We start from the raw sequence: 14,661 nt of genomic DNA on the forward strand, positions 1-14,661 counted from the left end.
CGTGTGTACACACGTATTCAGCGTGCGTGCGGCGGCGACGACGACGACGTTCGCGAGGAGCTAAGGATATAACTCCAAAAAATGTAATTAAAATTATCTGTGCCCGGACCATAAGAGACGCTAACGAGGCATCCGAAGGCACTGTCCTGTGCCCCCATAAATTACCAGCCTAGCGTAATGCGGCTGCAAGTGCCGTCCGGCTAACCGCAAAAAAAAAAAAAAAATTCTTAAGATAATCTTAAATTAATGAAAAGAAATCGTGGTGTGTAAGCAACTAACTACTGGGCACATCAACAACTACGACAAGTTTTGCTACCAGCGGAATATCTGATCACTGCAGAAAGTTAACCCATTTCAGGCTGTGTTTTAATTAATTTTAGGTGGGCCGATCCCGGCGGTACTTCAATGCCGGGCCAACCCGCGACAGAGGTGGAGCAAGCCCCTAGCACTCCGTCATAAGCCAAAAATGAGTGTAATATTCTGGTCGTGTGATGCAGGACGTATCAGATATTAAGCTGATAAGACAAATACTACACTTTTTTCCCTCCTACCTCCCCTATAGACCTACCATTTCCTCTCCAAAAATGCCGCCATCCTCTAGTGTCGACGCAGCACGTAAAGCAGGGTGTTGTTAGTAGCAAGACTCATTGCCATAAACCGAAAATAAAAGCGGAGGCATACTCTGCTATGCCTTGGGGGCGACGACACACTACTCAGAAACACACCTCCCTCTCCAGGTGTGAAGCAAGTGATGATGTTAAAAACTAAATAGAAAGAAATAAATAAAGACAGAAATGAAGGCAAAATAAAAAAAAAACAGCGACGGCAGCACACTCAAACGAAACTGGCGAGATAATCCCATCGCCCATACAATTAACGAAGTAATAATCCTCTAAGATAGATTATGTTTTCCAATTTTCCAATAATTTTTCATACAAGGTTCACACAATTTCCGTGTTAACAATTTCCATATTATCAGTATCATAGAACAGTCTACTCTAGTGATGCCCTGAAGGCCAATATCAAATCTGGGGTATGGGTAAGTCAAGGGTAGTTTGAAAGTCTGAGTGACAAAGATCCAGGGGTACACTCAGGCAATTCTTATACGAGGTGCCTTAGTCAGCCCGGAACACCTTTTGATAACCATGAACCATTGCAACTTTAAGAAATCTTCCAAAAGTAATGGTATATTTCCGGTCAGATTCCGCCAGGCGATGCTGGCTCCAAAGGTAGTCCATGAAAGAGACAGCATCGGTGAGGCAAAGGTCATAGATCGTGAAAATGGTGTGGCCCAAGAGCCACACCATTGCGTTACGTCGTGTTCGTTGGTTGGTCTGAATATCAGGGGTAAGGAACCAGTCGATTGACACATAGTCCAGTGTAGTCCCACCGATCAGCGCTAATAGCACACGTGCAAGGTCCCACACTTCTGTGACGTGAGGGCATAAGAGACGATGCTCTCTGGTGTCTACGTCACCACATCGGCCGCAAGCAGCCGAGGGCCATAGGCGGATGGCCGCCAGGCGGTGATTAGTGGGTATTAAATTGTTTACAACGCGATACCATAGCGCTGAAACTTCTGTGGGAAGGGCTGGGTGGTTGATATTAGCCCAAGCTTGGTGCCAGATGACCGACGGTCGTCTGTCCTCCAATTTATGTGGTGTGGGCTGGCCTCGAAGCGCCTAGTAAAGGCGCTTCGATGTGCGTGCCTTGTCGGTGGCCACTGTTAGGACGTAACTTTGATTGAGGTAATAGTCCTTGACTGTCGTCATCCGGAATGGAATATGTGTCAAACATACTGGTGCACGCGCCGATTGTGGGCGATAACGGTCGAAAAGCACCGCTGTTGTACGACCTGGGTCAATCTCACGCAAAGTGGCGATACTTTGAATCAGGATTGCCGCACATTTGCGGGGAAAGTCAATGAGTCCAAGGCCACTATCGACCTTTGGCAGTGTACAATTCTGCGCATCAACTTTGAATAGTGCATGCCGCCACAATAGGCAATATACTGTTTGTGAGATGGCTCTGCTGGTTTGTTTCGGTAGCGTATGGAGTTGTGCTACATACTATGCCCGTGATAGGATGTATGTACTAATCAGTTGGATTCGTTGATGGAGGTCGAGTCGTCGATCAGTGTGACTCATGCAAAATCCTCTGATGCGCGTGAGAATCCGCCTGCACGTGAGTGTTAACATGCGCTGCGGACAGTCAGTCACCTCAAGACCCAAGATACGTTGTTCCCCTACAATCCGGTTGCATGGGCGTTCGATGGTCAATGATCGTGGCCCTAGTGGCATTAGCACCATTTTGTTGGATTTTAACATGGCACCGGATGCTCGTTCATAAACGTGGAGGACTCGGCGAACCGAATCGATGTCATTGGCGTTTGCTACAAACACACCTACACCATCCGCGTATGCCGCACTGCGGAAGGTGACGCCTGGGAAAGGAACACCATCGACCATCCGTCCGATGTCACGCAGCATGGGGTCCAGCGCCAAAGCGATAAAATACACTGACAAGGGACAGCCTTGTCGAACTGATCGTCTGATGGGAATTGGTCGTGATCTGCAGCCGTTCACAATGATTCTGGAATTTGCTCCATCCAAGAAGTGCCGGATGACTCTTATGAAGTGCTCCCCGAAACCCTTCCGCGACATAACGGCCAGCAGGTAAGGATGGGAGAAGGCACCGGCGAAATCTAGAGATCAATTGAAGCCGGGGTTCGAGCGTCGGCGGTGGGTGAGTAAGACAGCATCACGGTATATAGAAGCAGCGGTGAAGGTGGTTCGATTCGAAACGCCAGTGTACCTTATTCATTACCTGTTTAAGATGTGAAGCCACACTTCGTGCCACCAACTTATAATCAGTGTTAAGAACACGTCCTTAGCCCGACAGTGACCTGTGACCTTTGGATTAAGGACAATACGTACAGCTAGAAAATCGGCGGGTAGCTCGCAACCAGCAAACATCTCCTCGCACGTTTTGCAGAAGCGGTCTCCTAACAGGCCGGAAAACCTAGCACTTCGATTAGTGCTGGAATGGCACAATCGAAGGGCGGTATCCTTGCGGAGTACCGCCAGAGATGAAAAACCGCAGTGTCAGGGCCTAAATGCTTGCAGCGTGTGCGCTCCACATGTGGGAGTGACACACGGTGGTGCGGGCCGATATGGCAACAGGCGACCGTCGAAAACATCGCAAAGGCAAGTGCCGGAAGGAACGACCAAATACGAGATCACTCGTCAACATCCCAGTACTACCCTCCATGTCGAGGAGTAAACTGCGACTCCCATTTGAACGCCGCTAGCTGCCAGGGCAGTGGAGAAGCCGTGAGGCCGCCCCACAGCAGCGTCAGGCCGGTGCGAGCTATACTGGCGCGAGCTACACCTAGCCGAGTGCTTACATCGTCCACCGCCTACTGCATATGTGTGTGTGCGTGTGTACACACGTATTCAGCGTGCGTGCGGCGGCGACGACGACGACGTTCGCGAGGAGCTAAGGATATAACTCCAAAAAATGTAATTAAAATTATCTGTGCCCGGACCATAAGAGACACTAACGAGGCATCCGAAGGCACTGTCCTGTGCCCCCATAAATTACCAGCCTAGCGTAATGCGGCTGCAAGTGCCGTCCGGCTAAACGCAAAAAAAAAAAAAAAAAAAATTCTTAAGATAATCTTAAATTAATGAAAAGAAATCGTGGTGTGTAAGCAACTAACTACTGGGCACATCAACAACTACGACAAGTTTTGCTACCAGCGGAATATCTGATCACTGCAGAAAGTTAACCCATTTCAGGCTGTGTTTTAATTAATTTTAGGTGGGCCGATCCCGGCCGTACTTCAATGCCGGGCCAACCCGCGACAGAGGTGGAGCAAGCCCCTAGCACTCCGTCATAAGCCAAAAATGAGTGTAATATTCTGGTCGTGTGATGCAGGACGTATCAGATATTAAGCTGATAAGACAAATACTACACTTTTTTCCCTCCTACCTCCCCTATAGACCTACCTTTTCCTCTCCAAAAATGCCGCCATCCTCTAGTGTCGACGCAGCACGTAAAGCAGGGTGTTGTTAGTAGCAAGACTCATTGCCATAAACCGAAAATAAAAGCGGAGGCATACTCTGCTATGCCTTGGGGGCGACGACACACTACTCAGAAACACACCTCCCTCTCCAGGTGTGAAGCAAGTGATGATGTTAAAAACTAAATAGAAAGAAATAAATAAAGACAGAAATGAAGGCAAAATAAAAAAAAAACAGCGACGGCAGCACACTCAAACGAAACTGGCGAGATAATCCCATCGCCCATAGAATTAACGAAGTAATAATCCTCTAAGATAGATTATGTTTTCCAATTTACCAATAATTTTTCATACAAGGTTCACACAATTTCCGTGTTAACAATTTCCATATTATCAGTATCATAGAACAGTCTACTCTAGTGATGCCCTGAAGGCCAATATCAAATCTGGGGTATGGGTAAGTCAAGGGTAGTTTGAAAGTCTGAGTGACAAAGATCCAGGGGTACACTCAGGCAATTCTTATACGAGGTGCCTTAGTCAGCCCGGAACACCTTTTGATAACCATGAACCATTGCAACTTTAAGAAATCTTCCAAAAGTAATGGTATATTTCCGGTCAGATTCCGCCAGGCGATGCTGGCTCCAAAGGTAGTCCATGAAAGAGACAGCATCGGTGAGGCAAAGGTCATAGATCGTGAAAATGGTGTGGCCCAAGAGCCACACCATTGCGTTACGTCGTGTTCGTTGGTTGGTCTGAATATCAGGGGTAAGGAACCAGTCGATTGACACATAGTCCAGTGTAGTCCCACCGATCAGCGCTAATAGCACACGTGCAAGGTCCCACACTTCTGTGACGTGAGGGCATAAGAGACGATGCTCTCTGGTGTCTACGTCACCACATCGGCCGCAAGCAGCCGAGGGCCATAGGCGGATGGCCGCCAGGCGGTGATTAGTGGGTATTAAATTGTTTACAACGCGATACCATCGCGCTGAAACTTCTGTGGGAAGGGCTGGGTGGTTGATATTAGCCCAAGCTTGGTGCCAGATGACCGACGGTCGTCTGTCCTCCAATTTATGTGGTGTGGGCTGGCCTCGAAGCGCCTAGTAAAGGCGCTTCGATGTGCGTGCCTTGTCGGTGGCCACTGTTAGGACGTAACTTTGATTGAGGTAATAGTCCTTGACTGTCGTCATCCGGAATGGAATATGTGTCAAACATACTGGTGCACGCGCCGATTGTGGGCGATAACGGTCGAAAAGCACCGCTGTTGTACGACCTGGGTCAATCTCACGCAAAGTGGCGATACTTTGAATCAGGATTGCCGCACATTTGCGGGGAAAGTCAATGAGTCCAAGGCCACTATCGACCTTTGGCAGTGTACAATTCTGCGCATCAACTTTGAATAGTGCATGCCGCCACAATAGGCAATATACTGTTTGTGAGATGGCTCTGCTGGTTTGTTTCGGTAGCGTATGGAGTTGTGCTACATACTATGCCCGTGATAGGATGTATGTACTAATCAGTTGGATTCGTTGATGGAGGTCGAGTCGTCGATCAGTGTGACTCATGCAAAATCCTCTGATGCGCGTGAGAATCCGCCTGCACGTGAGTGTTAACATGCGCTGCGGACAGTCAGTCACCTCAAGACCCAAGATACGTTGTTCCCCTACAATCCGGTTGCATGGGCGTTCGATGGTCAATGATCGTGGCCCTAGTGGCATTAGCACCATTTTGTTGGATTTTAACATGGCACCGGATGCTCGTTCATAAACGTGGAGGACTCGGCGAACCGAATCGATGTCATTGGCGTTTGCTACAAACACACCTACACCATCCGCGTATGCCGCACTGCGGAAGGTGACGCCTGGGAAAGGAACACCATCGACCATCCGTCCGATGTCACGCAGCATGGGGTCCAGCGCCAAAGCGATAAAATACACTGACAAGGGACAGCCTTGTCGAACTGATCGTCTGATGGGAATTGGTCGTGATCTGCAGCCGTTCACAATGATTCTGGAATTTGCTCCATCCAAGAAGTGCCGGATGACTCTTATGAAGTGCTCCCCGAAACCCTTCCGCGACATAACGGCCAGCAGGTAAGGATGGGAGAAGGCACCGGCGAAATCTAGAGATCAATTGAAGCCGGGGTTCGAGCGTCGGCGGTGGGTGAGTAAGACAGCATCACGGTATATAGAAGCAGCGGTGAAGGTGGTTCGATTCGAAACGCCAGTGTACCTTATTCATTACCTGTTTAAGATGTGAAGCCACACTTCGTGCCACCAACTTATAATCAGTGTTAAGAACACGTCCTTAGCCCGACAGTGACCTGTGACCTTTGGATTAAGGACAATACGTACAGCTAGAAAATCGGCGGGTAGCTCGCAACCAGCAAACATCTCCTCGCACGTTTTGCAGAAGCGGTCTCCTAACAGGCCGGAAAACCTAGCACTTCGATTAGTGCTGGAATGGCACAATCGAAGGGCGGTATCCTTGCGGAGTACCGCCAGAGATGAAAAACCGCAGTGTCAGGGCCTAAATGCTTGCAGTGTGTGCGCTCCACATGTGGGAGTGACACACGGTGGTGCGGGCCGATATGGCAACAGGCGACCGTCGAAAACATCGCAAAGGCAAGTGCCGGAAGGAACGACCAAATACGAGATCACTCGTCAACATCCCAGTACTACCCTCCATGTCGAGGAGTAAACTGCGACTCCCATTTGAACGCCGCTAGCTGCCAGGGCAGTGGAGAAGCCGTGAGGCCGCCCCACAGCAGCGTCAGGCCGGTGCGAGCTATACTGGCGCGAGCTACACCTAGCCGAGTGCTTACATCGTCCACCGCCTACTGCATATGTGTGTGTGCGTGTGTACACACGTATTCAGCGTGCGTGCGGCGGCGACGACGACGACGTTCGCGAGGAGCTAAGGATATAACTCCAAAAAATGTAATTAAAATTATCTGTGCCCGGACCATAAGAGACGCTAACGAGGCATCCGAAGGCACTGTCCTGTGCCCCCATAAATTACCAGCCTAGCGTAATGCGGCTGCAAGTGCCGTCCGGCTAACCGCAAAAAAAAAAAAAAAATTCTTAAGATAATCTTAAATTAATGAAAAGAAATCGTGGTGTGTAAGCAACTAACTACTGGGCACATCAACAACTACGACAAGTTTTGCTACCAGCGGAATATCTGATCACTGCAGAAAGTTAACCCATTTCAGGCTGTGTTTTAATTAATTTTAGGTGGGCCGATCCCGGCGGTACTTCAATGCCGGGCCAACCCGCGACAGAGGTGGAGCAAGCCCCTAGCACTCCGTCATAAGCCAAAAATGAGTGTAATATTCTGGTCGTGTGATGCAGGACGTATCAGATATTAAGCTGATAAGACAAATACTACACTTTTTTCCCTCCTACCTCCCCTATAGACCTACCATTTCCTCTCCAAAAATGCCGCCATCCTCTAGTGTCGACGCAGCACGTAAAGCAGGGTGTTGTTAGTAGCAAGACTCATTGCCATAAACCGAAAATAAAAGCGGAGGCATACTCTGCTATGCCTTGGGGGCGACGACACAGTACTCAGAAACACACCTCCCTCTCCAGGTGTGAAGCAAGTGATGATGTTAAAAACTAAATAGAAAGAAATAAATAAAGACAGAAATGAAGGCAAAATAAAAAAAAAACAGCGACGGCAGCACACTCAAACGAAACTGGCGAGATAATCCCATCGCCCATACAATTAACGAAGTAATAATCCTCTAAGATAGATTATGTTTTCCAATTTTCCAATAATTTTTCATACAAGGTTCACACAATTTCCGTGTTAACAATTTCCATATTATCAGTATCATAGAACAGTCTACTCTAGTGATGCCCTGAAGGCCAATATCAAATCTGGGGTATGGGTAAGTCAAGGGTAGTTTGAAAGTCTGAGTGACAAAGATCCAGGGGTACACTCAGGCAATTCTTATACGAGGTGCCTTAGTCAGCCCGGAACACCTTTTGATAACCATGAACCATTGCAACTTTAAGAAATCTTCCAAAAGTAATGGTATATTTCCGGTCAGATTCCGCCAGGCGATGCTGGCTCCAAAGGTAGTCCATGAAAGAGACAGCATCGGTGAGGCAAAGGTCATAGATCGTGAAAATGGTGTGGCCCAAGAGCCACACCATTGCGTTACGTCGTGTTCGTTGGTTGGTCTGAATATCAGGGGTAAGGAACCAGTCGATTGACACATAGTCCAGTGTAGTCCCACCGATCAGCGCTAATAGCACACGTGCAAGGTCCCACACTTCTGTGACGTGAGGGCATAAGAGACGATGCTCTCTGGTGTCTACGTCACCACATCGGCCGCAAGCAGCCGAGGGCCATAGGCGGATGGCCGCCAGGCGGTGATTAGTGGGTATTAAATTGTTTACAACGCGATACCATCGCGCTGAAACTTCTGTGGGAAGGGCTGGGTGGTTGATATTAGCCCAAGCTTGGTGCCAGATGACCGACGGTCGTCTGTCCTCCAATTTATGTGGTGTGGGCTGGCCTCGAAGCGCCTAGTAAAGGCGCTTCGATGTGCGTGCCTTGTCGGTGGCCACTGTTAGGACGTAACTTTGATTGAGGTAATAGTCCTTGACTGTCGTCATCCGGAATGGAATATGTGTCAAACATACTGGTGCACGCGCCGATTGTGGGCGATAACGGTCGAAAAGCACCGCTGTTGTACGACCTGGGTCAATCTCACGCAAAGTGGCGATACTTTGAATCAGGATTGCCGCACATTTGCGGGGAAAGTCAATGAGTCCAAGGCCACTATCGACCTTTGGCAGTGTACAATTCTGCGCATCAACTTTGAATAGTGCATGCCGCCACAATAGGCAATATACTGTTTGTGAGATGGCTCTGCTGGTTTGTTTCGGTAGCGTATGGAGTTGTGCTACATACTATGCCCGTGATAGGATGTATGTACTAATCAGTTGGATTCGTTGATGGAGGTCGAGTCGTCGATCAGTGTGACTCATGCAAAATCCTCTGATGCGCGTGAGAATCCGCCTGCACGTGAGTGTTAACATGCGCTGCGGACAGTCAGTCACCTCAAGACCCAAGATACGTTGTTCCCCTACAATCCGGTTGCATGGGCGTTCGATGGTCAATGATCGTGGCCCTAGTGGCATTAGCACCATTTTGTTGGATTTTAACATGGCACCGGATGCTCGTTCATAAACGTGGAGGACTCGGCGAACCGAATCGATGTCATTGGCGTTTGCTACAAACACACCTACACCATCCGCGTATGCCGCACTGCGGAAGGTGACGCCTGGGAAAGGAACACCATCGACCATCCGTCCGATGTCACGCAGCATGGGGTCCAGCGCCAAAGCGATAAAATACACTGACAAGGGACAGCCTTGTCGAACTGATCGTCTGATGGGAATTGGTCGTGATCTGCAGCCGTTCACAATGATTCTGGAATTTGCTCCATCCAAGAAGTGCCGGATGACTCTTATGAAGTGCTCCCCGAAACCCTTCCGCGACATAACGGCCAGCAGGTAAGGATGGGAGAAGGCACCGGCGAAATCTAGAGATCAATTGAAGCCGGGGTTCGAGCGTCGGCGGTGGGTGAGTAAGACAGCATCACGGTATATAGAAGCAGCGGTGAAGGTGGTTCGATTCGAAACGCCAGTGTACCTTATTCATTACCTGTTTAAGATGTGAAGCCACACTTCGTGCCACCAACTTATAATCAGTGTTAAGAACACGTCCTTAGCCCGACAGTGACCTGTGACCTTTGGATTAAGGACAATACGTACAGCTAGAAAATCGGCGGGTAGCTCGCAACCAGCAAACATCTCCTCGCACGTTTTGCAGAAGCGGTCTCCTAACAGGCCGGAAAACCTAGCACTTCGATTAGTGCTGGAATGGCACAATCGAAGGGCGGTATCCTTGCGGAGTACCGCCAGAGATGAAAAACCGCAGTGTCAGGGCCTAAATGCTTGCAGCGTGTGCGCTCCACATGTGGGAGTGACACACGGTGGTGCGGGCCGATATGGCAACAGGCGACCGTCGAAAACATCGCAAAGGCAAGTGCCGGAAGGAACGACCAAATACGAGATCACTCGTCAACATCCCAGTACTACCCTCCATGTCGAGGAGTAAACTGCGACTCCCATTTGAACGCCGCTAGCTGCCAGGGCAGTGGAGAAGCCGTGAGGCCGCCCCACAGCAGCGTCAGGCCGGTGCGAGCTATACTGGCGCGAGCTACACCTAGCCGAGTGCTTACATCGTCCACCGCCTACTGCATATGTGTGTGTGCGTGTGTACACACGTATTCAGCGTGCGTGCGGCGGCGACGACGACGACGTTCGCGAGGAGCTAAGGATATAACTCCAAAAAATGTAATTAAAATTATCTGTGCCCGGACCATAAGAGACACTAACGAGGCATCCGAAGGCACTGTCCTGTGCCCCCATAAATTACCAGCCTAGCGTAATGCGGCTGCAAGTGCCGTCCGGCTAAACGCAAAAAAAAAAAAAAAAAATTCTTAAGATAATCTTAAATTAATGAAAAGAAATCGTGGTGTGTAAGCAACTAACTACTGGGCACATCAACAACTACGACAAGTTTTGCTACCAGCGGAATATCTGATCACTGCAGAAAGTTAACCCATTTCAGGCTGTGTTTTAATTAATTTTAGGTGGGCCGATCCCGGCCGTACTTCAATGCCGGGCCAACCCGCGACAGAGGTGGAGCAAGCCCCTAGCACTCCGTCATAAGCCAAAAATGAGTGTAATATTCTGGTCGTGTGATGCAGGACGTATCAGATATTAAGCTGATAAGACAAATACTACACTTTTTTCCCTCCTACCTCCCCTATAGACCTACCTTTTCCTCTCCAAAAATGCCGCCATCCTCTAGTGTCGACGCAGCACGTAAAGCAGGGTGTTGTTAGTAGCAAGACTCATTGCCATAAACCGAAAATAAAAGCGGAGGCATACTCTGCTATGCCTTGGGGGCGACGACACACTACTCAGAAACACACCTCCCTCTCCAGGTGTGAAGCAAGTGATGATGTTAAAAACTAAATAGAAAGAAATAAATAAAGACAGAAATGAAGGCAAAATAAAAAAAAAACAGCGACGGCAGCACACTCAAACGAAACTGGCGAGATAATCCCATCGCCCATACAATTAACGAAGTAATAATCCTCTAAGATAGATTATGTTTTCCAATTTACCAATAATTTTTCATACAAGGTTCACACAATTTCCGTGTTAACAATTTCCATATTATCAGTATCATAGAACAGTCTACTCTAGTGATGCCCTGAAGGCCAATATCAAATCTGGGGTATGGGTAAGTCAAGGGTAGTTTGAAAGTCTGAGTGACAAAGATCCAGGGGTACACTCAGGCAATTCTTATACGAGGTGCCTTAGTCAGCCCGGAACACCTTTTGATAATCATGAACCATTGCAACTTTAAGAAATCTTCCAAAAGTAATGGTATATTTCCGGTCAGATTCCGCCAGGCGATGCTGGCTCCAAAGGTAGTCCATGAAAGAGACAGCATCGGTGAGGCAAAGGTCATAGATCGTGAAAATGGTGTGGCCCAAGAGCCACACCATTGCGTTACGTCGTGTTCGTTGGTTGGTCTGAATATCAGGGGTAAGGAACCAGTCGATTGACACATAGTCCAGTGTAGTCCCACCGATCAGCGCTAATAGCACACGTGCAAGGTCCCACACTTCTGTGACGTGAGGGCATAAGAGACGATGCTCTCTGGTGTCTACGTCACCACATCGGCCGCAAGCAGCCGAGGGCCATAGGCGGATGGCCGCCAGGCGGTGATTAGTGGGTATTAAATTGTTTACAACGCGATACCATAGCGCTGAAACTTCTGTGGGAAGGGCTGGGTGGTTGATATTAGCCCAAGCTTGGTGCCAGATGACCGACGGTCGTCTGTCCTCCAATTTATGTGGTGTGGGCTGGCCTCGAAGCGCCTAGTAAAGGCGCTTCGATGTGCGTGCCTTGTCGGTGGCCACTGTTAGGACGTAACTTTGATTGAGGTAATAGTCCTTGACTGTCGTCATCCGGAATGGAATATGTGTCAAACATACTGGTGCACGCGCCGATTGTGGGCGATAACGGTCGAAAAGCACCGCTGTTGTACGACCTGGGTCAATCTCACGCAAAGTGGCGATACTTTGAATCAGGATTGCCGCACATTTGCGGGGAAAGTCAATGAGTCCAAGGCCACTATCGACCTTTGGCAGTGTACAATTCTGCGCATCAACTTTGAATAGTGCATGCCGCCACAATAGGCAATATACTGTTTGTGAGATGGCTCTGCTGGTTTGTTTCGGTAGCGTATGGAGTTGTGCTACATACTATGCCCGTGATAGGATGTATGTACTAATCAGTTGGATTCGTTGATGGAGGTCGAGTCGTCGATCAGTGTGACTCATGCAAAATCCTCTGATGCGCGTGAGAATCCGCCTGCACGTGAGTGTTAACATGCGCTGCGGACAGTCAGTCACCTCAAGACCCAAGATACGTTGTTCCCCTACAATCCGGTTGCATGGGCGTTCGATGGTCAATGATCGTGGCCCTAGTGGCATTAGCACCATTTTGTTGGATTTTAACATGGCACCGGATGCTCGTTCATAAACGTGGAGGACTCGGCGAACCGAATCGATGTCATTGGCGTTTGCTACAAACACACCTACACCATCCGCGTATGCCGCACTGCGGAAGGTGACGCCTGGGAAAGGAACACCATCGACCATCCGTCCGATGTCACGCAGCATGGGGTCCAGCGCCAAAGCGATAAAATACACTGACAAGGGACAGCCTTGTCGAACTGATCGTCTGATGGGAATTGGTCGTGATCTGCAGCCGTTCACAATGATTCTGGAATTTGCTCCATCCAAGAAGTGCCGGATGACTCTTATGAAGTGCTCCCCGAAACCCTTCCGCGACATAACGGCCAGCAGGTAAGGATGGGAGAAGGCACCGGCGAAATCTAGAGATCAATTGAAGCCGGGGTTCGAGCGTCGGCGGTGGGTGAGTAAGACAGCATCACGGTATATAGAAGCAGCGGTGAAGGTGGTTCGATTCGAAACGCCAGTGTACCTTATTCATTACCTGTTTAAGATGTGAAGCCACACTTCGTGCCACCAACTTATAATCAGTGTTAAGAACACGTCCTTAGCCCGACAGTGACCTGTGACCTTTGGATTAAGGACAATACGTACAGCTAGAAAATCGGCGGGTAGCTCGCAACCAGCAAACATCTCCTCGCACGTTTTGCAGAAGCGGTCTCCTAACAGGCCGGAAAACCTAGCACTTCGATTAGTGCTGGAATGGCACAATCGAAGGGCGGTATCCTTGCGGAGTACCGCCAGAGATGAAAAACCGCAGTGTCAGGGCCTAAATGCTTGCAGCGTGTGCGCTCCACATGTGGGAGTGACACACGGTGGTGCGGGCCGATATGGCAACAGGCGACCGTCGAAAACATCGCAAAGGCAAGTGCCGGAAGGAACGACCAAATACGAGATCACTCGTCAACATCCCAGTACTACCCTCCATGTCGAGGAGTAAACTGCGACTCCCATTTGAACGCCGCTAGCTGCCAGGGCAGTGGAGAAGCCGTGAGGCCGCCCCACAGCAGCGTCAGGCCGGTGCGAGCTATACTGGCGCGAGCTACACCTAGCCGAGTGCTTACATCGTCCACCGCCTACTGCATATGTGTGTGTGCGTGTGTACACACGTATTCAGCGTGCGTGCGGAGGCGACGACGACGACGTTCGCGAGGAGCTAAGGATATAACTCCAAAAAATGTAATTAAAATTATCTGTGCCCGGACCATAAGAGACGCTAACGAGGCATCCGAAGGCACTGTCCTGTGCCCCCATAAATTACCAGCCTAGCGTAATGCGGCTGCAAGTGCCGTCCGGCTAACCGCAAAAAAAAAAAAAAAAATTCTAAAGATAATCTTAAATTAATGAAAAGAAATCGTGGTGTGTAAGCAACTAACTACTGGGCACATCAACAACTACGACAAGTTTTGCTACCAGCGGAATATCTGATCACTGCAGAAAGTTAACCCATTTCAGGCTGTGTTTTAATTAATTTTAGGTGGGCCGATCCCGGCCGTACTTCAATGCCGGGCCAACCCGCGACAGAGGTGGAGCAAGCCCCTAGCACTCCGTCATAAGCCAAAAATGAGTGTAATATTCTGGTCGTGTGATGCAGGACGTATCAGATATTAAGCTGATAAGACAAATACTACACTTTTTTCCCTCCTACCTCCCCTATAGACCTACCTTTTCCTCTCCAAAAATGCCGCCATCCTCTAGTGTCGACGCAGCACGTAAAGCAGGGTGTTGTTAGTAGCAAGACTCATTGCCATAAACCGAAAATAAAAGCGGAGGCATACTCTGCTATGCCTTGGGGGCGACGACACACTACTCAGAAACACACCTCCCTCTCCAGGTGTGAAGCAAGTGATGATGTTAAAAACTAAATAGAAAGAAATAAATAAAGACAGAAATGAAGGCAAAATAAAAAAAAAACAGCGACGGCAGCACACTCAAACGAAACTGGCGAGATAATCCCATCGCCCATAGAATTAACGAAGTAATAATCCTCTAAGATAGA

General features: G+C 49.0%; 2 non-coding genes and 3 pseudogenes across 2 annotated transcripts; all 5 read right to left on the reverse strand.

Annotated features, from left to right (window-relative positions):
* Positions 1 to 375: 375 nt before the first annotated feature.
* Positions 376 to 566, reverse strand: LOC124769514. The gene has a single exon (XR_007013018.1). It is a non-coding gene; the product is annotated as a U2 spliceosomal RNA (small nuclear RNA).
* Positions 567 to 3,817: 3,251 nt separating this feature from the next.
* On the reverse strand, positions 3,818 to 4,028 carry LOC124769523 (annotated as a pseudogene).
* Positions 4,029 to 7,255: 3,227 nt separating this feature from the next.
* LOC124769515 lies at positions 7,256 to 7,446 on the reverse strand. Its single transcript, XR_007013019.1, has one exon. It is a non-coding gene; the product is annotated as a U2 spliceosomal RNA (small nuclear RNA).
* A 3,249-nt stretch (positions 7,447 to 10,695) lies between these two features.
* LOC124769525 lies at positions 10,696 to 10,906 on the reverse strand (annotated as a pseudogene).
* Positions 10,907 to 14,134: 3,228 nt separating this feature from the next.
* On the reverse strand, positions 14,135 to 14,345 carry LOC124769526 (annotated as a pseudogene).
* Between the last annotated feature and the right edge of the window lie 316 nt (positions 14,346 to 14,661).

The sequence above is a fragment of the Schistocerca piceifrons genome, unplaced genomic scaffold, assembly GCF_021461385.2.
Source record: "Schistocerca piceifrons isolate TAMUIC-IGC-003096 unplaced genomic scaffold, iqSchPice1.1 HiC_scaffold_701, whole genome shotgun sequence".
Taxonomy (NCBI): domain Eukaryota; kingdom Metazoa; phylum Arthropoda; class Insecta; order Orthoptera; family Acrididae; genus Schistocerca; species Schistocerca piceifrons.